The sequence below is a fragment of the Mesocricetus auratus genome, unplaced genomic scaffold (assembly GCF_017639785.1).
Source record: "Mesocricetus auratus isolate SY011 unplaced genomic scaffold, BCM_Maur_2.0 Super-Scaffold_100018, whole genome shotgun sequence".
NCBI lineage: Eukaryota > Metazoa > Chordata > Mammalia > Rodentia > Cricetidae > Mesocricetus > Mesocricetus auratus.
In genome coordinates, this window is record NW_024429199.1 from 6,683,162 (window position 1) to 6,706,453 (window position 23,292).

The 23,292-nt window shown below is 39.1% G+C and overlaps 1 protein-coding gene across 4 annotated transcripts in view; it reads right to left on the bottom strand.

Annotated features, from left to right (window-relative positions):
• The window catches only part of Hs3st5 (heparan sulfate-glucosamine 3-sulfotransferase 5), a 256,960-nt gene that overhangs the window by 84,601 nt on the left and 149,067 nt on the right, over positions 1-23,292 (bottom strand). For 3 of the 4 annotated variants that reach the window (XM_005073265.4, XM_040728246.1, XM_040728247.1), the window contains one exon: positions 13,853-13,963. The gene's annotated coding sequence lies outside the window, so the exon portion shown is untranslated. The remainder of the gene's footprint in view (positions 1-13,852; positions 13,964-23,292) is intronic. The other variant, XM_040728248.1, reaches the window with a different exon arrangement.

A 23,292-nucleotide genomic window follows, 5' to 3' on the forward strand; every position in this document is an offset into this window, starting at 1 on the left:
CTTTACAATATCTCCTCCTTGTCCCAGTGCGCTCACTCAATAGTCACAATGTGGCCACTGCTGCCGAGGCAGTGTGCTCCATGCCTGGATTTACATTTCCTGGGAGTAGCTGGTATGTGTGTTCTTGTGTGTTTCATATTGGTGAGGAAGTGTCAGGTCCTAGGTTCAAGTCTGTCGTTTATATATATCTAACTGAATGATGTTCAGTTACCCCATTAGGTAACAGTAGGTAGGGATATCAAAATGTTCTGTCTGAATTGAGTACACTTCCAAGAACTTCAAATGTCTGTTTCTACATTTCCAGTGACATATTCTTCTTTCTCACCCATCCATTGAAAAATTCCATTTCCTTCCATGGCAAGGTTTACCTGAGGGTTGTTTTCATATATGTATTTACAACTAGAAAGTTTCCTATCTTGGAGTTTTGGAGGAAAGATCAAGGTTTTGTTCTGGTCATGCTTTGCTTTATGTAGATTGATTAACTCTTTCATATCCAGGCAGGTAAGATAAAAGAGGCATGAGCTAAAACTATTGGCTTAGTTCCAAATGTAAGTGTGTTTCATTCATTTCTTCTGCTTCAAATTTCTTGAGTCCACTCCTTTCAACTTTTATTCTGTCATATCAACAACTCATCTATGGCTACCTTAGGAATAATTAATGCCTCCCTCTTACTCAAAGCAATCCTGCAACCTAAGCAAGATTAGACACTTTTTACAGATGAATAAACTAAGATCCAGAAAGGGTAACATTAGGGTGCATCCAGATCAGGTTGTTTTAAGTGGTAATAGGAAATAGAGAGAGCTATTTAGGAGACTCTCACACTGAATGCATGAAGTGTCATGGGTCATTCACTGGGTAGCAGGCTTGATCTCAGGGAAGTTAGACAGCAGGTGGACAGATGCATAGACCAATCCAGGTACTGAGACCTTAGCTTTTGGATAGTACTCTCAGCACACAGCTGGGAGGCAGAAGGAGATGATGATACCAAAGTGTTAAATGCTATGTCTGGGATGGTACATCTGGTGTTCAGTTCTGACCTTTTACAGTATGACAATGAAATCTGTGATCAGTTATTGCTGCCTGCCTCAGGAGTCAGGGGTGGTGGGGGTGGGGAGTGGAAGCATGATTTTTTTCTTACCCAGCTCATCGTGGTTTCAGATCAAATCCTCTCATTACCTTTGTATAACTAAGAGGAAACTTCAAGAAGGAATGAGCTCGGGAAACCTGGCTGGGATCTGCCAAAGCAAGGAGAATTTTAAATATGACTTGTTGACTATATTTGGCCAAAGACTCTGAATGTCTGACAAGGTCACCCTATGCCTTTACATCTGATTTAGTCTCTGACGGTTAGCCCTTTCTCTAACCCAGTGCCACTACTCCCATTGCTGGGGAAGGCAGGAGTAGCATCATGCAGCAGGTTGGCATTCCTGCTTCACTTCCTTACTGGGCATGTGCTGTCTTCCTGAAGTCCACTTCACTTAGGGATAGGCAAGGATTTCTTCGTTTCCTCTGCCAAATGCTGCCTCACAACCACAGAGACCCTCTTCTCCCCTTCCCAGGCAACTTCTCTCCCCTTGACTCCCTTATTTTTCCCCATAAGAAACAAAATTTATGCTAATTATTTTGTAGCACTATGTCTCTTTTGTTTAATACTGATACAGTTACTGTTGTTATGTTTTTATTATGATACTAAATTTTGATGACTACTTTATCTTATGACTTAATAAAGTATCTTTTCCCTAAAACTGTTCCAAGATATTAAGTATCTCATAGAGCTGTAAATAATAGAGCATAAGTATAAAGGAAAAACTAAGTGGGAAAGTGAAGCTTGTTGTAGTATTAAAGAACACTATTAGCTATCAAGCAAACCAGTGGACTCTAGTCAAAAGGAAAAAGAGAAAACACACAGCACATTCATCCAGCTAAAGCCACTCTGGGACAATATGGATTGGGATCCTCATCTTGGTACTTTCCAGATGAACCCTTAGACAACATACTAACATTTAAGATATGGACTGTCCCCCTTTTGTCAAATGGATTCCATCGGAGATGCCCTGGCTCTGATGGGGATTAAATGAGACCAGAAAGTGTGAAGGTCCCAAGGCCAGTGTCTGGATCATCCTGGGGACTGCAGATGCAGAAGTGTGATGTGGGAAGTGGGAATCAGGGTTAGGGGCGCTATGCATTGCTCTACTACAGACCATGCCGGCTGCTCCTCAGTCTTTACCCTGAAGCAACCAAGTCATTGTGGGGGAGTTGCAGAGTCCCCAAAAGGACCCGGTCTATTATGTACCGATGTGATGCTTTACACTCTTGAAAGGGGACTTCCCCAGACACGACCATTCTCAGATCTAAACACAAAAGTCATATTCTAAACAGGTATTTGGCTTAGTGTAACATGGGATGACGAACACGTATAGATTTAAGTGGAGACTGAGCTTTCACACGGAGTTCTTGTAACCCCCTCAACTAAGCTGCTGTGCTTTTGCCCTGGCGTACCAGTGTGAACTGCCTGTAGAAATGAATGAACTAGTCTGGGTGGGTGATGTGAAAAAAACAGCCGCCAGGAAAAACACATCCCAAGGAAAATTAATTTTCAGCAGTGGAGGAGAGCAGGGACACAGAACTGTGCTGCCCCTGATTCTGATTTATAGCAAGTCCCCTCTTCACTCACAGTAATGAATCACTGGCTCTCCCTCTGCAGTCTGCTCTGCGTTTGACTCGACAGATGTAGAATCAAGCACATGAACTTCTCTCCAGTTAGGAATTTCTCCTTGCTATGCTTCACCATTGCCTTCTCTCATATTAAAAAAAAAGTACTGGGAAGTAATTCTTTAGTAATGGAAAACACATTATGATCAAAACGGATGTTAAAACCTACTCTTGTTTGCTGTCTGTGGCTGTGCTAAATGTTTGCCAAAATAGTTTTGGGGAGGAAGGGATTTTTTTCTTTTTGTTTTGCGTTATGCTTCCATGTCACAGTACATTATTGATGAAAATCAAAGGAAGAGCACGGAAGCAGGAACTGGAACAAGGCTGTGAAGGAATACTGCTCACTGGCTTGCTCCCCAAGGCTGGCTCAGTCTGCTTTCTTATAGAGTCCAGGACACCTATCCAAAGTGAGACCACCAACAGTGGGCTAAGTTATATCACTCATTAGCCAAATGCCCCCCCACTTGCCTATGAAGCCAATAGGGTGAAAGCAATTCCCCAATTGGGGGTCCTCTCTCTCCAAGAGACTCTACTCTGTGACAAGAGCTAATCAATACATTATGACTTTGATACGCTTAAAAATTATGTATTTTCAGAGAGGACCCCCACATTATAAGTAAAAGGAAAATGATATTTATTTGTCAAGTTCTAAATTACTTGCAAGCATTTGTGTTTGCTTGTATATACAGAGAACAGAATATTTACTCTCTTCAAGGTAGAAGTTAGAAGTCCTCAGTCAAACAACACCTCTCATAATGGAACACTACCACTTTTAGATTGTGTTGACTGCTATTGTGAAGCATGCACTATGTCATTTTGTCCTCAGTGATATGTAAAGCAAGAGATAGAAGGATAAAGGAAGGCGATTATTTAGCCCAAGCCAGCCAACAGAGCTAGGATTGCATGCAATGTTCAAAGTTTATAAACAGCCATACAAATAAGTAGATTAGTGAGTTTGACAAAGATGTACTTTGATGGATATATGCACACCTGTTCAATTCCAGCAAGTGCAACCCAGAACAGTGATAGGAGTCATGTTACATTTGGCCAGGCATTACTACCAGCATGGCCAAATGGCCTGTATTACAGGGGAGTGTACAATTTGACCACAGAACATTTTCCATTGTTTCTTCATGAGATTCTGGAATTTTACTTTTTAGTGACACTGAAAATGGAGTGCAGCATATAACTACATGGGTGATGTCAAAAGCATTATCCCACACAAAAGAAGTCATAGTTTAAAGAAAAGTGTAAAGTTCAAAACACAACTTGATCTCATCTACAGAGTCTTGTCGGGAGACTGGACTGGGGTGGCAACTGGAGGAGACATAGGGTTATTAATGGAACGTTTGTGACTCCTTCTAGCCATGGGTGCTAATGACATGGGTGTGATTTTCCTGTAACTTCTGCTCTCACTGCCCCCCCAAACCCAGAAAAACTGAATCGCATTATTAAGATAAAATTTTGGCGCAATTGGAAAAATTCGTGAAACTTTTGCAAAAATTAACATTTACTCCAGTCATATCAGCAAAGTAAATATTGCAAACTGGAAAATATTTGCTCAAGAAACAAATATGTTTGATGAGAAAACAAAATTTCCATTGGCAGCATTTACTTGTTTAGATGTGGCAGTGTGAAAGCTACTGAAATGTGACTAAATTTGTTCACAAGCTCAGTTTATAAAAGACCCTAAATTTTAATGTTGTATTACTTTAAAAAGAAACCTCAAGAAAAATATAATTGTACCAGAAATAAAAAGGTTGACTTATAACAGTCTTGTCTTACATGTCTCAACTGTGGTAAAATGTCTGCCCTATAATGGAATTCAAAATATATGTGTGTGTGGGGGGGACAGTGGGCCATGGTATGATTACAATACATGATATTGTTGTATGAAATTCTCAAAGGCTAAATATATTCTAAATGCATTTGCTTTTTCCCATCTTCCTCCTTTATCAATAAGTTATTATTTGCTTTATATATATGTATATATACATATATGTCTGTAACATCTGTATCTTTATCTTTTTATAGATATCTTCTATATGAATGGATAATGTATTAGTTACTACTTATATTATGTCTCATTGATACTGTTATGTGGAAGTACAATGAAAACCTTTTAATATTTTATTAAATGGGAAATTACATAGTCTTCTGTCTTAGTAGATACACAGTCGGGGAGAATGTCTAAAGGGAAGAAATTTCTATCAACATTTCATTATATCACTTTACAAAATATCTGTAGGTTACTAAGTATCCCTAAATGACTATATGAAGTAACAAATCATTTCTGATAAAGGCGTTTAGTTTTAAAAGAAGCCATGAAAGTTATTAAGTTTTAGAAAATAACTTAAAAATCTCTGCTCCCCCACAACATTTAGGGCAAACATTGAAATCAAAGCATTACTTTCTCTGGAGAAGTAGCTATATATTAAACTGGTGTCAAGAAACCTTAGAAAATATTAGCTTTTAGGGAAAAACACTTCCAATTCATATTTTGTACTTTTAAGTAATATATTCTTAGTATTACTCTAAAGCCTGTCAAAACCACCATTAACATTTTAAAAGAAACTTCTCCAGTTCTTACCAAACAGAAATAAATAACACCTGACAACAGCATTAGGGAACATAAACATAAAATTACCCGTTATTAAAAACTGAACACATTTTTCTCAAAGAAATATATGACTCAGCTATAAAATAGTATGCTTGCTATTCACACTAATGTGTCTACATTATGTTCAATCTCCTAAAAAGCTGACATGGAAAATAATGGTGTAATAAACTAATTCATCATAATGTGCAAAAGAAACTGCTGGAATAAATTGTAATAACCTTTCAAAAACTAGCAGCTTTTAAAAGTATTAATTTCTACTCCAGATAATTGGAAAAGACACCTGGGTGGGTGGGTAATATTTTTGATCAGATTGCTCTGTCATGGCCTGAGATTGTCCCTGGACTCAGTGCCGATCATTTAGCACTAAATGACAGTGAATCTTGCAAATGGGTCTTCCTTCATGGTGTTCGTCATAAATCACCAGATTCAACTCCCCTCAAGGTCAGCTGCATGAAAGGGCAGGTATCAAACGGCCTTTGTGGAGACCTGGAGTGGTCTTTGGGTTTCTCATAAATGGACAATAGTTGTGTTGGCTGCCCTAAAATCAACTTAATGGACTGACGACATAAATTACCATCAAACTTTGACAGCATTCTTCCCTACACGAGAATGGAAGCATGCTTTTGTAACAAACATGGGGAAAATGAATAACAATATATTAGCATTTTTATTACTATCATAAATATTTTAACAATGCTAAGTGGGGAATGAATTAATACTAGAAGACATAATTTGTTTTACCTGATACATTAAAGCAGTACCAAGTAACCATGAGGTGACACTTGCTTTCTTCCTTGTGTGGTGTCAAAGGAAAGTCCTATTGACCTGACAACATTTCCACTAAACACAAATAATTAGAGCAAATACTCCTTGCTTTCTAGTCTATTTTATTCAGTCTTGGATGGATTCCTCACTACTTTGGCTAACCCATTAACTTGCTTTCTCCAGGGCTCTTGCTTCCCCTCTACAGAAGTAAAATAACTCAGACATTTTGAAGACCATTGCGTCATCCTCGAAAAGACAGCACTGAGAAACTGTCATATGGAGTAGAATACCATATCATGTATCTCTGAAAATAAGCTACTCTGCTCTTAATTTACAGCTTTAAACAGTCAGTTGGTAGAAACTATAACAACAGATAAACTAAGAAACAGGAACTTGGATGTAATTAAGTATCACTATTTGGGCTAGTGATCTGCTTATCCTGCCACCCTGCAACTGTAGCTATTAATAGGCATTATGCTAGAATAGAGTTTACCTTCTCATTTCAGTCAGTTTTATGAGTATTCATTTTCTCTTGAAATGCAGGAATTGAACTGAATATTTTGCCAAAATAAATGATGCATTGAATAAAGTTGTCTTCCATGATGGCACTTATCACTGTGAATACTATATGTAATGCTTCACTGCAAAGTACAAACGTCCCCAGGAAAAATGTACTTTACATCTTCATAGGCAGTCACAGGGTCACTGGTTTTTCTTTGTGTCATTCTATCTATTTATTTCTTTCCCTCTGTTGCTACTGCCACTTCTGTCCAGAACCCATCGCCTTAGGCCTGAGTTATTGCGGCAGCTTTGTTGCTCTGATCTTTTCCACCAATCCATCCAGCCCTGTCCTGCCAAATTCATCTTTTTAAAAGCACTACTTTAATTATGCCACCCTCCTGCTCAAAAATTTTCAATAGCTGCCATCACACGGAGGCCAAAGGCCATAGATTAGGGAGGATAAAGGCTTCGGGTGTCTGGCCTCCCCTTTCCAGCTGTGTTTTCTGGAGTTTCCCAGCACAAAAACTTCAGGACAATGTTTTTGTTGTCTCAACCTCTACAAGAACCTCCCTGGCAGGTGCCTTCATGTTCTCTACAGATGTGGGACAGGTTTTTATCTTTTTTAAAACCCTGTCAGCCCATAGCCCAGTTGGCAGGGAATTTGGAGAAGTCTGTTTATTTTGTTGTTTGGTATTAACTTCAGTTTATTTTGCTATTATAATATTATAAATTTCTTATCATGTGACTGCTCACTACTTAATTGGCACAGCTCTTGGAAGCCAGGGTTTTGGGAGTTATTGTCATCTGTCAATGATCCCTGGATGCAGTTAAAAAGTAGCAGCACCCAGGAGACACTTGTTCAATGAGTGGATGCAAAGGACCACCATAGGTATCTCCTAAGATCTGTGTGGAAGCCATTATGCTACATTGTAACTTGGGATGTTTCAGAACAACGGTCTATAGGTATGAGGCAGTTGTCTTGAGTTTAGCAAACCTGCTTTCGTGGTTTGCTTCTTTGTGAAACTCCAGATGACCAGGCACAAGCGGAGCCTTTTGTAACCTTAAAGTCTAACTTTGAGGAAAATAATGGGCAGCCCTAAAGTAAACAAAAACTAAGCCATAGTAATTGAATAAATGTGAAAGTTCCCTGCTGCCATAAAGCACACTCTTTTAAATAAAACTGAAATCAAGGAAACAATAAATTAAGTTAAAAAGGTTTAACAGGGTTTCTCTGTGTAGCGTTGACTGTCCTGGAACTCACTCTATAGACCTTGAACTCAGAGATCCACCTGCATCTGGTTGCCAAGTACTGGGATTAAAGTTATAGGCCAGCCCCACCTGGCCTGAAGATTTATTTCATTTAGTAAGTGGAATAGGTGGTGTAGATCAGCAAGACCTGACTGACTGGCCACCAGTGCTGTTCCTTACCAGGTGTATTTCTTGTGTTCACAATTTTATGTTCTTAAACCTTAAAATTCTCTAAGGCAAGTGGAACTAATGTTAATTTTTAATTCATCTGGAATAGATGGGATGAATGGACCCGTTTGAATTATTTCTTAGGATGATGGATTTAAATCTCCTGGGTTTCTAGCCCAGCATCTGGCATATTAATAAATGGTAGCTATTATTACTGTATTTGTTTTGAACGTGTCTCTTTCACTCATCACTTCCTGACTTACCTAACAATTACAGAGCATGAATACCGGAGTCAAAATAAGCATGTGCTTGAATCATGGTTTTACCATTTATTATCTTATTATTTATTAAACTATCTGAACCTCAGTATTCTCATCTAAGATGTTGAAATATCTCTGTAGTATTATTTTGAACACACACACCACAAAAAAACTAAATACACCAAACTAACCAACAAAATAAGTATTTTAAAAGTGTCCAGCACTGTGCTTGTTGGTTTTATGTCAGCTTGATCCAAGCAAAAGTCATTTTGGAAGAAGGAACCTCAATTGAGAAAATGCCCCCACCATGCTGGTCTATAAGCAAGCCTGTGGTGCATTTTCTTGATTGATAACCGATGTGGGAAGGGTCATCTCCCTGTGGGTGGTGCCATCCCTGAGCTGCTGGGCTTGGGTTGTACAAGCAGGCAGGCTGAGCAAGTCAGTGAGCAGTAGTCCTCCATGACTCTCAGTAATGAGTGTGACCTGAGAGTTGTAAGCCGAACTAAACCCTTTCTTCTCCAAGTTGATTTTGGTCATGGTGTTTCACTACAACAATATGGAAGAGATATTCCATGAATAACAGATAAAATGCCCAAATGGTTTCAGAAAATTCTGTCCTGCCATGTGTTGAAGAACACATGCTCTTGAACACTTTAAATAAAAGAGGGAGAAAAACTTTCTCCATTTTGTCAATGTAGTAAAAGTAATAATTAGTAATTATTACATACGTTATTACATATAGTTAATATATAGTAATATAATGTAGTACATAGTAATAGTACCATGAAGTGGCATTGTAAATTCCTTTTTAGGGCGGAGCCATATTTGCATAGCTATTTACAGTTTACAAAACACTTTTGTAACTGAGGACTATATCCCTCCAATATACTCCCAGATTAGTCATTCATTGTTATATTCCTGTAATCATTATCCTTGTATCTCATTCTTCTATCAAGATGCTTAATAAGTAGCAACCCCTAAGGAGGCTAATAAAGACCTCAAAAGTATTGTTGGAATTACAAATTTGTAACTTTAGAAATACTTGACAGAATTAGACAGATGGGATTTAGCCACTGATCATAGATTCTGCATGCCAGTCTTAGATCTCAGAAGCAGAGATCTAGGGGTAGGCTTTTACAGTGGACACAAAAATGCTTTCCCCATTTCTCTTTTGTTTCTAAAATAGTGGTGAAGGTATCATTGAGGTTATCTCTTCTCACATACACTAAAATGCAGCTTTGTAAAGCAATCTAGTAATAGGGATCTGAAGCAATGGGTAAACAAGAGAACATAAAGAAACAATGGTAACTCTATTAAATCTAAATAAAATCTTTATGCCATATGTTGAGATTAATGAGATATTGTCTTAATTCAGTAGGAATGCAATTAAGGGCTTAGAAACAGAAAGCATCTCACAGTTTTCTGAGATTGAGACGCTTTTAGTATCAGAATAACTGAAGCTTATGCTTAATCTTTCATCAAATATACTTCACTTCCCTACAGTGTCTATAAGGTCAAAACCCAGACTAACACAGAAGAGGATCTTGGGGTGTTCCAGGCATACTGGGTGTTGCTCGGATAGTATTAAAAACTATATTCATGGGTTGCATTATTCATAAGTTTCCAAATGATAGCTTGCCAAATAACCATTCCTTAAATAAGATTCTATGCAATAGTATTCAGTTCTAATGATTTTACCTATTGATTTATGTTGGTTAAGCAAGGAATTAGACATGGAGTAACCATGAAAACTACAGATGTTTCTCCTGGTAATTAAAAAAACACAAGTCTATGGTTAAATATCCTTGAAGCTGCGGCTAAGTTCCTTCCGTTCTCCAAGAAGCTAAAGTATGGGAAGGATTTTATGAGCTGGAACACAGGTATCATAAAAAGCCAGATTGGCACCCTTAAAAGACCTGGATTCATTAGTATTTGATGACTTTATGATTTGTCATGGGAGAAAGGGCCACAAACTTATGAACATACCATCTACTTTACAAATATGCACTTTTTAATATAAAAATAGCAAGCCTGAGATCATTCAGGGCTCTAAATTTTTCCATTTGTTCATCACTACAGTATGCTTGGATTTCTCTAACTGTAACACAAATCTAAGTTTTGTGTCTTCTGTATATCTACTGTTGAATTTCTTCCTCAGCAGACCAAAAACCTCCTGTATTCTTAGTCCAAAGATGCTTCGTCCAGTTCCTAGTTAATTGATTATTGCCATGTAGTTACATTTAAAACACAAATTATAAAATAAACAAAAAACCAAGAAATACCATATTCTGGGTCTCTGACATTTAAGAACTGAGAACTAAACAGCATTGGATTAGCACTGGTATTGAACTCTTTCCAAAGTCTGCTCCCAGAATCTCTATATAGTGTGGTGTTTCTGTATCTTTGGTCTTTGGTTTTCTTTTATCATTTCTATCTCTTGACTACTGCCTTCCAGGAGTTTTGGACCATTTGTGGACTTCTTGGCTACATCAGTATTTAAATATATCTTACCCATAATAGTAATTTGTTATAGGATCTCTGATAATTTCAATTCCATTTGCAGAAGATACTTGATTCTCATAATAATGTCATGTGAGATGAAGAAGTCAAGGCATGAAAGTATATGATGTGGCCAAGGCCACTTAAAAGTAGTGATTGAAAAGAGAATCTGAATCTAGGGCTCACGTTGTCCCTGTGACTCCTACATCATCGACTTGGTCTTTGGATTAAGCTTGTGTAAAAAGACGTCTACCACCAGCTCTGAGCACTGAACTCACTGAATCACAGAGATTTTTAGTGGTAAATGAGGATTAAAAACAGCTGTTTCTTTGGCGTTATCTTGAAGAGTAAATGAAACAATGTTTGTAAAGTGGTAAAATCAAAAAGCTTGGAAAGAAAGACAAAGTTCCAAAGGCCGGCCTTTCTAACCCGCAGTTAGCGATATTTCCTCTAGAGGCAGTGTTAGACTCTCTGAGAATATCTGAAGTTATTCTGGAATTCACTGAGGGGTAGAGGAGGTATGGAATAATCAATGTGGTGGTAGTGGGGGGGGGTAAGTTGGATCTAAGCATGAATTTATCAATGTGCTGTAGTACACAAGTGCTGCAGAAGCAGAGATCCAGTGTATGATTTTCTAGGTAGAAACAAATTCCAAGATGGGCTAGTCAATCACTTTGTAAATTTTCCAAAATAACTACAAAACTCATCTAAACTTTATAGTTTTTTTCCTGAAATAACATATTCTCCTAAACTCTACAGGTTAATTTTTAGTTTGGGATGTTGTGTCCAACATGGGATACAGTGAATGGTGGAAGGCAGAAGGAGGGCTGACTCTTAGAGAATAAGGAGAGATTCAAATGTGTCAAATAGGGCTGGAGAGATGGTTCAGAAATCAAAAGCCCTTGCTGTTCTTCCAAGGGACCTGGGTTGTTTTCCTAATGCCCATATCAGGAGCTCACAGCTGTCTGTTATTCCAGCTGCCGGGATTAAACACTTCTGAACCCCAAGGCACCTGTCATGTAGACATACACACCTACATATAATTCAAAATAATAAGAATCAACATTAAAGAGGACTGTGTTAATTTTTTCTGCTGTTTCCATTACTTGAGTCATCCTACTTATAGATTGACCTAGAGTATAATACTAACATTTCCTGCTTTATTCAGTGCCTCAAAACAGAAATACTTGAGAATTTTAGCCTCTGGGCCAAACCAAATAAGAAAACTAAACAAACAAACAAACAAACAAAAATCCAGCAGTTATAAATTTACCTCATTCAAGGTAATCCAAACAAAATGTATTAATCACCAACTAAACATATTTCACATTCTTGAGGCTAGGGAGATGACCCAGCAAAATCTTTCCTTGTAAACATCAGGGCCCAATTTCAATCTCCAGTATCCATGTAAAAAAGCCAAGACAGATGGCATCTGATTAGAACTCAGTGCTGGAGAGGAAGAGCGAGAAAGGAGGTTATCTGTCTGAAGCTTGCTGACCGTCCAGTCTAGCCATGTTGGCAAGTTTTAGGTTCAATGAGAAATGATGTCTTACAAACTAAGATGGAGCATGAGAAGCGAAGATGCCCAATGTCAATCTCTTGCCTACAGACACATCTACCCCAAGTATACACATTTGTACACAATTATGCACATATACACATTTACATTCCAATTCTTTCTTTTGAGGTGTTGGGGACTGAACCCACGGCCTTGTATATATAGGCAAGCCTTCTGTCAGTGAGCTACAGGCCATTAACATGTCTTTTGAAGAGACACATCTTGTACAATATCACAATACTTCAGCTTAAAAGTTTATGAGTGGAAGAGAAAAAGGTTTCTTCATTATCAATATCACTAATAACTAGGCATCTGCTGTGCCTGGCGATGTTGAGATGTAGCCCAGTCCTCATGTCAGACACTTTCCTGTTGATTTTGCCTCCTTCTGTGTTTTCAGACAGCAATCTAGCCTCCTAGCATCATAACGTCCTTATTTTGAAATGGGACCATGCCATATACTTTCTAGCATATAATGTAAGAATTGACTGTAAGAATTTTGATGTTTTACTGTTTTAAACATGACTTTAAACCTTTCCCCCATGACCTTACTTAGTCTTAAGAGCAATCCAGAAACATGCATAGCATTTGTCATTGTTTTATTATATGTGTCCCTCAAAACTCATGTGTTGAGGCTTGCTCTTAGCTGGTAGGACTCATCACTTTGAGGTGATTGGACTATGTGGGCTTTCATTCAATCATGACTAAATCCTTTAATGGATTAATGATATTATGTAACTGTTGGGAAGTGCTTGGAAAATAGAAGATAGAGTCAGGCTGGGGAAATAGGTCATGTAAGGTGTGTCTTTAAAGGATTCCTCGTGTCCTGTACTCTTGCTTTCCTGCTCTCTGTTTTCTGCCTGCCACAAGCTGCTAAACATCTCCTCACCATGTCCTTCTGCCACAGTGGTCATCATAGACTCAGAAACATGGAGTCAACTGACTGTGAACCATAATCACTAAAGTGAGACAAAATCAAATCTTCTTCTTGAAGTTCCTTATCTCTGGTATCCATCACAGTGGCAGAAGCCTACCTTCATTCTTACTATCCTCACCTTTGGAGACAAGAAAACTAAAGAATAGAATGTTTGAACATAAAGTCTTACCTAGGTCCCCCAATTAGAGATTGCTTGAGTGTGTGCTCAAACCTATCTGTTTCAAATGTACATGCTCTTAATCTGTTCACCTTTCCTATCATAGGAGAACTAAAACCAGCAAAGAATTATTTGGGAATTTATTTTAGATAGTAGAGACATCAAAGACAAATGATCTCTGCGTTCAGAGAAACAAGGTTAGGGTTCAGTTAGGAGGAAATGAGAATACTGAGTAGGAGGAGACAGACAATTATGTTGTAGAATGTTTTAAATGCTCAAAAGACCAGTACGGCCTCATGTTGGAGGCCCATTGGGAGGTTCTTCATGGACACTTAGGTGTGCATACAACCATGCTGGCAAGGTACCCAGTGTGACTGACCATATGTGGTTGAAGTTAAGAAGGTTAGGGAGGTGTTCACCAAATACATACCTACATTCAGACACTTCTCAGTTACTCCAGCGTGGATTATCTAGCTAGTGGGTGTCCCATGGTCTTGCTTCACCTCCTAGTTGTCCTCTGAGTTTATTTCTTTGTGAATACCTGAAAAGTAATTATTGCAATCAGTTTTTAAAATTACTTTCCTTGGTAGCTGTGGTTAAACGTTTGTTACTGGGAGAGACATACACTTGATGGTAGGAAACAGAAAACATTTTTTCCCTAAGTTTATTCTAGTCCTTTTGTTAAACAATTTTTTAACAAGGGCTGTAAACCACAATTTGGACCTTAACCTCAGAACACAATACACAATTTTTCATTCTGCTTGATTGGAAGGGGGTTTAAAAATAGGGACCCTGATGTACACTTGCAAATAATGTTCCTAAGCAGAACTTTGTTTCTTATCTGATACGAGCATGGGTAAATGCATTCTCTTTAAAAATGCCGTATCTCATGCATCTCTGTGCTGACCTTTTTATAGACATGATGATTTTCCACATCAATCATTGCTACCTTTGGCTACAGGCTACCAGTAGACAAAAGAATTCTCTAACTTCAGAGTGCATATTTGAATCTAAAACTGAAGTGTTGTACGAGAGAGACTGCAAACAAGACAGATATGGGATAGATGACATAGACTAGACTGAAAAACTTTTGAAGGTGACATCATTGTTTCAGAGATTGATATCATGTGTTCTGATAAGATTCACTTCCCCTCCCACTACTCTTCCAAGATCCACACCCCCTTCCCTCCCTACCCAACTTTGTGCCCTATTTAAAAAAATCCTTCAAGACTCATGTAGGCTTCCCAGATTCCACTTGCACTGGGGAGTGGACAGCTTGTCAGGTGTATACTGTTAGTGAAAACTGTCTCTCCTTCTCACAGCAACTAACAGTTGCCAATAGGAACCCATCACTAAACACGTGTGTTCTTTTAAGAACAGCCATTGTTTAAAAAAATGTACTCTTGGCTAATATCAGCAATTGACCTTAATGAATTTCTTCACTGATGAACACACTGCCAAAAATTTTGTACAGTTCTTCCACTCGGGTTCTCGTCAACCCTCAGCCTCATAGTCCCAGTGGAGCCTGGAATTCTAAAACAATCGGGGAAACAGGTGTACTCAGTTACTCCAGGGCAGGTCACATGTCCTCCGTGACTACCCACAAGCCAGAAAACCGCTTAGTGCTTGTGAGAAGTTGGCATACTCCCAGGCCGGCCGACCTCAGTAAGAAACAAAACAAAGCTCAGACGACTTGGCTTCTCGTTTTGTTTAATAAGCTAGAATTATTTTCAGAGATCTCAGATAAACAGAAATAATTATAATTGTGAATAATTAAAATGCTAAGCTGAAGAGGGCTCTCTACATGCATTGCACCGCGAGCTGGCTCCCTGAGGGCAGCATCTTCAATTAGTTCAGTTTTACAACAAAAGATAAATGTGACAATCAGTGATTGCAGGTATTCGGTTCAAGTAAGAAAACAAGTTAATTCACTGTAAAATCACCTCTCTCAACTAGTGGGGGCCCTACTCTCTTTGGCATTCAACGTCTGCTCTAATTGCAGGATGTAGTAAAACAACAGAGAGCAGAGGGAAGAGGGAAATCTGCCTTAGAAACTGAGAGGAAGCATGCCCGCTTCGTCAGTTATTCCTATTGGGCAATGAAGAAAGTAATTGACGACAGAATATGGGCCGGGAAGATGGCTCAGTGAGGAACGCCCTTGCTTTGCACTTATGAGGACCTGGATTGCATCTTTGGAACGCACATACCCTGGACACAGTAGAATGAGAGGGGGAGACAAGAGAATGCCCCGGAGCTCAGGGATCAGTCAGTCATCCCTGAGTATGTAACAGAGCACTCCAAATAAGGTACAAGGTGAGGACAAACACTCCAGGGTGTCCTCTCTCTTCCACAGGCATACTATAGCGCATGTGTGCCTGCACTCACACGGACACACATCTCGAGTGCACACACACTCCAGGGTGTCCTCTCTCTTCCACAGGCATACTATAGCGCATGTGTGCCTGCGCTCACACGGACACACATCTCGAGTGCACACACACTCCAGGGTGTCCTCTCTCTTCCACAGGCATACTATAGCGCATGTGTGCCTGCGATCACACGGACACACATCTCGAGTACACACACACACACACACACACACACACGAGATAAAAGAAAGCTCTTTCAAACGTATTTTATAAAATCATGTGAGTATTTTTACTTACAATTCACAACCTTTCTCTGATTTTGCTAGATCGTTCTACGGTGTCCAGGCTGACCAGACTCAGAATAATAATCTTCTACCTCCACCTCAAGTTCCGATTTCAATCACCGTGTTCTTCACTACAAACACTTACTGTTAGTTTATGCTAGATGATCGCTAGATCGCTATGTTGCATTGTAAGAACTAACAGATTTTTTAAAAGAAACACTACATACAAATATATTTCTATAATCTCTCAGATATTGTCTTTGAGCTATGGATGCCTACATTTTATGAATTGAAGTTTTTTTAATTCTTCAATTGTAATAGAATTTTTCTTAAAAAAACTTGAGTCATAATTTTTAAATTCAGAGTTCTCTCTGTAAATGTGTATGTACTACATACGTACTTTCAGGAAAAATGTATCCATTTTCTTTTTGCAGTATTAAAAGGTATTTATGACTATTTTTTCTTAGATATTTATAGGACTATAATAAGTTTTAAGTTGCAAGAGCACTAGCAAGTAGAAAATAAATGTTTGCCTCTAATTTTGTAGTAAATATATTTCCTCACTCAGATTCAACATATTTGGCCACCATAACCCTGCAAGGGCTATTATCTACTGGATGTCACACTGAGGAGGTGACATTTCATTCAGTGGAGGAAAAACTCATTAGACATGCACTGGCTTCTGAACAATAAACCTGGAGGGTTTTTTTTTAATTCTGATTTTAATGATTAGTTATCTGAGCCTTGTATTTAACTGAAATGGTTATTTAGGTATTATATTTAACTCACATGCAATTAGTTGAAGTTTGGTGCTCCTGCGTCATCCATTTTGAAGCTAATTTGTTATAAGACCATTCAAGAAGGGCTGTAAAATGTAGTAGCTATTGCGTCAGAATCAATCTGCCTCCATTGTTGGTTTCAGCTGTGCACTCACAGTTTACATTAGTTGTCTCCAGCATAGCTATTACATAGGAGAGTCAAATGCTGGGATGCCCTTGACACTTCTGTCTTATTCAGGATATATACAGTAGTATTTTAGGCAGTCTATGGCTAAGAAGAAAACTATGTCAGTTATAAAGAGTGTAAGCTTCAGCAATTGAGGAGAACCTGCCGGCCATAGCAAATGATTCATAACAACACTGGAACCAGAAAATAATTTCAAGGACATTATTTTTATAGGGCCTTCCCTGGAGTATGGTCAATATACTCAATGTCAACCCCATTGAGTAATACAGATTCAACATCTCCTAGCATTTTTAGTTGCAAATAGTTTCTTAGTCAGGAGTGGGACTTTGTGCTGACTTCCCCTTCTCCATGCTGGGATTTTATCTAGCTTGAGCTTGGATCAATTTTGAGTTTAAGTTACGTAAACAAACAGTGTGGTCTACACAAATGGGCCATGAAGCAGAATATGCTTCCTGGTCTATAAACTCTGAGGATCATCTAAATCACCCCAGTAGCCAGCTGGAAGGGGTTTCTTGCTGCATTCAAAACTTACTGTGTTGAGAATAAAAAAATCTGTGAAGCCATGTGTGCACCTGCCCATTTATAGCTCTTGGTACTGTTTATTAGGTTCTGAATATGATTAGGGCACTGAGTTAAGTAAATACTTAATGGGGTTGTATTAGGCCCATTTTACAGATGAATGGATCAAAACTTGAAGTAGCTTAGGCATTCCTCTGGGTTCCTGAAATCAGTAATGGGTGGAGGCAAAGTCTCATTCCAGAGCTCACTGGTCCCAGTTTCTACTTCACAGGGCTGCTGTAGCACTCTCAATGGTAAGATGCCAAACGCTAACAGTACCACCGCCTCCACATCTGTAACCATTTCTTCATCAAAATGCTTCTCCCTTGCTGTATCATGCAAGTCAATGAAGAATAAAGGGTTTTCCTGCCTAGCCTTGGAGTCTGTCCTGGAACTGGCTCTTGTAGACCAGGCTGATCTCAAACTTACAGAGATCCACCTACCTCTCCTCTCAAGTGCTGGGATTAAAAGTGTGTGCCACCACTAGCTGGCAAGATATCATTTTTTTGAGCATTCACAACTAATATTTATTACTACAATACTTGTACTATTCTCTGGTAATAGTTCAATATCTGTTACTGTTGTAAACCTGGGACCCCAATCAAGTTCTTGAGGAAAGGGTTTATTTCAGCCTGAAGTTACAGTCTGTCACTGAGGGAAGCCAGGACAGGCACTCAACTGGAACCTGGGGACAGGGTGAAGCAGAGACCCTTTGCTGCTTACTGGCTTGCTTCCAGGCCCACATTTGGCTACCTTTCTTATAGCTTCCAGGACCACCTGCCCATGGATGGCACCACTTACAGTGGCCTGGCCTTCCACATCATTCAGTCATCAATGAAATACCCCACAGACATGTCCATAGGGCAATCTCAGTTGAGGTTACTTTTACAGATATCTCAAGTTGGCAACCATCAAGATAAGCCATCACAAGTTTACCCCTTGTCAACTCCACACACAAACACATCAATTAAAACTGTAACCTTTTCTTGTTCTCAAGATCTCATGACAATTTCATAATATAAAACACAGTATCACTTTTAAAAGTCTCACAGTCTTCTAAGAATTTCAATAGTTTAAGAGTTCTACAGTCTTTAAAAAACTCTGATACAGGGATTGGAATGTGGTGGCTTGAAAGAGAAATGTATCCCATAGGCTCACATATTGGAACACTTGGTTCCCAGTTGGTGGCACTGTTCTGGGGGATGCTTTGGAACCTCTGTGAGGTGTAATCTTGCTGCAGGAAGTACATCACTGGCAGTAGACTTTGAGAGTTTATTTATAGCCACATCCCACTTCCAGTTTGCTCTCTCTGAGATACCCTCTCTGCCTCCATGCCTGCTTCTTGCTGCTGGGCTTTCCCTACCATGATGGACTCTTATTATCTGGAACAGGAAGTCCAAATAAATTCTTTCTTCTGAGTAGATATTGGTCACAGCATTTCATCACAGAAACAACAAAGGAACACACATGCCTTTCATGCCAGTATCTGCAGAATTTTCAGATATTTTTACTAAAGTGTGTGTTCTCTATTTTTTAATGAATCTTTATAATTAGGGGTGGGGGCCTTTGTTCTCACCATTCCCTGGCAGTAGGTCAAACCTTTGCACAATCCTTACCTCCACCATACCCTGTTTGGTATGCTAATTGAGAGTAGGCAGCAGTCAAGTGATTGTAATCTGTCTCTTTTCCACTAGGACTCTTTTGTGGCATTCCAGGATACCTTTGAACTCTACTCCATCTCAATGACCTCAACTACCATCTGTTTCTGTTGCTTCCCTTTGTTCCCTCTGTTTCCTACCTGGATGGACCTATTCTCTGCACAGAATGTAGGTGTTAGGAAGAAATTCCCCTCCTAGGTAGAGAAGACATTAGTCCATTGAGAACAAAGACAGTAAGCTATTGATTTTCAGCTTAACATTTCAAATATCAACCATTATCTTAACTGTGGACATCCTTAAAGAGTCAGAATTGGAACTACCACAGAGCATCTGCAACAGGGGACCATCAAGGACAAGAAGAGAGTGACATCCAAGCACATTTGTCTTATTAATTTTGTTAAGGTCTTTACCATCTGCCTTCCCATTCTTTCCTGGCTCCCATCTTACCGGAGGCTAAAAGATTTTTAAATGACTGGGAGAGGACACTTCCTGAAAAAGCAGTGTGAGATTTTAGTTCTGTATTTCATCTATAGACAGTGCTGTTAGCTGCAGCAGATGTTCCTATCTTATAGGGGAGTGGTTGCTTCTCATAACATCAAACTGAGTCCAATGGTAGACAGCCAGCTCTATCATTACCATCATATGGGAAGTGTTTGCAATTCTGAAGAGAGTCCATTTGGAGGAGAGTCAGAGAGACTTTTATTTTACACCAAATTAGGCTTATCGTGGAAGAAAACTGATAATGCTTTTGGAAAACAGTTTTATGGAGTCCAAGAAACAATACAGTAAAGGATATGTGAAGTTGACTGTGGTGACCCACAGGAAGCTCAGGCATTTTGTGTTCTTTTGTGTTTGCTTTGGAATGTTAAGCAGGTTGGATCCTTTTTAAAAGAAAACATTTTATTCAGAACACTCTCCCATGAAAGCTCTCTTTGACAAAGTGTCATTTTTTGATATATTAGTACTTGTCTGCCTATATTTTATATTAAAAAACGGCAAGCAATGTTTTAACAACTTTTGACAAGCCCAGGGAATTAAAGCTCCATAGAGGCGACTCTTTTAATGTAATGCTATAGACTATTTTGTACCTTCTATGTTGTACATTCAGGCAAGCTATGGCATATTCAATTACATCAACTTATGCTTGAAAAAGTACAGAGCAATTAAAGATGAGTAATGAGAATGGCAAAGTCACCTCACCTGCAAAATAGTTTTAAGCATATAATTCTGAAATTTGTTGAGATGGAGAGCCACAGATAAAATGTGAATGAGTGAATTATAAATGAGTAGAAAGAAAGAAGTCAAAGATGTTTCTAATAAAGCACTCAGAGAATCAGGAATTTCAGCTGCCTCTACTAAACTATACATTTCCAAACAAAATCCTCTATTGGTGACACAATTCATTCCTACTAGAAATCTGAGAAGGAAACTCACAGGTACCACAAACCAACACTTAAAGGATCTGCTGCTCCAGTTTTCCCTTCTGTGTCTTCCTTTGTAAGTCTATAGCCTGCACATCCTGATTCATCCCCAGATGCCTCTGTCTCCACATGACCTGTTCTTGCTCATCCACCTTCCGGGCTTCCCCTCACTTTTTGACTGTGCCAGGTTCTTTCTCCACCCAGATCAGTCAGCTGATCAGAAGATGATTTGTCACTTGTTTGATGACAGCTAGATGTCACTTGCTCCCAGAAAGGCCTCTCTGTCAATTCTTTCACCTACTGTCCCTTCTCTAGACTGTCACAATTCTGTTCTTGCCTATCAAAGTCCCTATAATACCACCATGTGATTGCTGCTTTTCTAGGGTGTATCCCCAATAGATCCGAGGCTCCATGGTGGCTGACACTTTTACTGCACTGTTTAGAACAATTCTCGGATTATCTGGGGGAACTCTCAAACACTTTTAAAAAAAGAGTAATGAACCATGGGAAGGAGAAGTTAATGTGTGACACATGCATCTTCCCGTTTTGGTGATAGTACAGATTGCTAAATATAACCACATTAAAAAGTAGATTACTTGGATTTTCACGTGTTAACATTCCCATTTTTCCACTTCATTTACTTAGAAAACGTTCCGCAATTTAGTTCATGAGCATTCTCATAGCCACTTACTTCCTTTTACAAAGAAAAGCACAAGTGGGGTAACCCGGGCATGAAGGGTGTTGCCACACAATGCCACTCGTGGACTTGAGTTTAACGCACACACTTCTGGTGGCGGCAACAGGACGGATTGAGAGGACCAGAAAAAAAATTTATAGAAACCAAAGGCTAACACCTCAAGGTACAGAAGTTCTTGATCTAAGTGGTCAAGTCATTATAATCTGAAAGCTTTCCCATGCACCCTGTGATTAGACAGGGAGAAAAATGAAACATGCACCCATTAGTTGGTCGAGGAAATGGAACTGGAGGGTAGACGGTTGTGCGCACTGCTACTAGATGGTAAGGAGCCGCGGTAATCAATATTCTCTTGAAAGGGCCTCAAATCTAATGAGGCAGCTGTGGATAACTAAATTAGAACCATGACAAATTTAGGGAATCGGTTCAGGGCCCTTAGCATCCAAATTTCAAGTAAGCACTCAAAGTGGGATTGCATTAGCTGACCTCTGTAGATTGCCTCTGAAATTCAGAAGGCATTAGAAAGAATACCCAAAGTAATGCCTACCACAACTTAACAGCTTCCAGGTTCCTCATATGCCTTGTATGAGGGTGAGTGTGGACCAAGCCCCGTGGGAAAGGCTGTGTGAGGCATGGGTGTGGGCATGGGTGGGCACAACACTTACCTTTTTTAAAATTTAAATTAGAAACAAGCTTGCTTCGAATGTAGCACTTACTTTTAAATTCACCCCAAAAGTGATTTTTTAAAAGACTAAGAATACAATGAGCTCCTGGAATGCTATCCTCCACAGAAACTTAATCTAAAACCAATTTTTTTATCCCCACATAAATTACTCAACACAGCTGCTCTTGGCTCTCTAGATTTGTGTTGCATGGATGATCTCCTGTACATAGAGAAGACTCATTTTCTGTGCTTTTAGTTTTGAAACACATTAGGATATTTTACTGAGAGCACACAGGGATCTGTTTTCATTTGCTCTGTTCTAGGCTTCCAGGGGCCACTGTGTGGTATAAAGTGTGTGTGTGCTTCCAGGAGCACAAGGCTGAGAATCGTGGTGAATGAGTTGAGCGCAGTGTATGTAGTCCCTACTGAGGTGTGACATTTGTTTCATTTAACTATACTTCCTTTCCACCTACTTCTCTTTCTAAATGTTCTTGATATCAATTCTCATTTCACATGGATTTTTTTTCCGGAATCCAAGGTTTCCACACTATTTCTGGCTATATGTCTTTTATCAGATAAGCAGAAACAATATAAAAACAACTGTTACAGTAATTTCAAATGTCTGTCAATGCCAAGTTATACAAAAGTGATCCATGGTTGCAAAACACCCTTGAGGAAAATTCTTTTCTTTTTAAAATCACAGATGACATTTAATTTGGAAGTTTATGGCTCAAGCTTTGATGCTAACACTTGGGAGGCAGAGGCAGGGGGATCTCTGTGAATTTGAGGCCAATGCACAGTGAGATCTTGTTTCAATAAATAAATAAATTTGGAAACTTAGCAGATACACAAAAGCAAAGGAAAAGTTTGAAGTAAGCTTGGCTGGACACAGGATGCACACCGAAGGCTGGTGCAAGCATTGAGTACATTCCCTGCCTGGGTTAAACTGTAGAGAAAGGCCGGTGTAGCAAAAGCCTGCTTTCAGGAAGGACTTTCTCGAGAAAGACAGCAAATGCTGTTGAGAATGTGGATTAGAGATTTTGTAAGAAAAAGTTTCTTGTGTCTTGGGGAAAAACTCAGTTTTTATTTTTATCTTGAATCACAATCAGGAGAACAGTTTTGAGAGAGCTAATACTGCTCTCCATTCACGGGCAGCATTATGTATAGATAGATGCCTACTCACAGGTACAGATAACGGTCAGTCTAACTCTACAGGGATGAGGATGGAAACGAGTTAAACTGGCACCAAAGCAGTC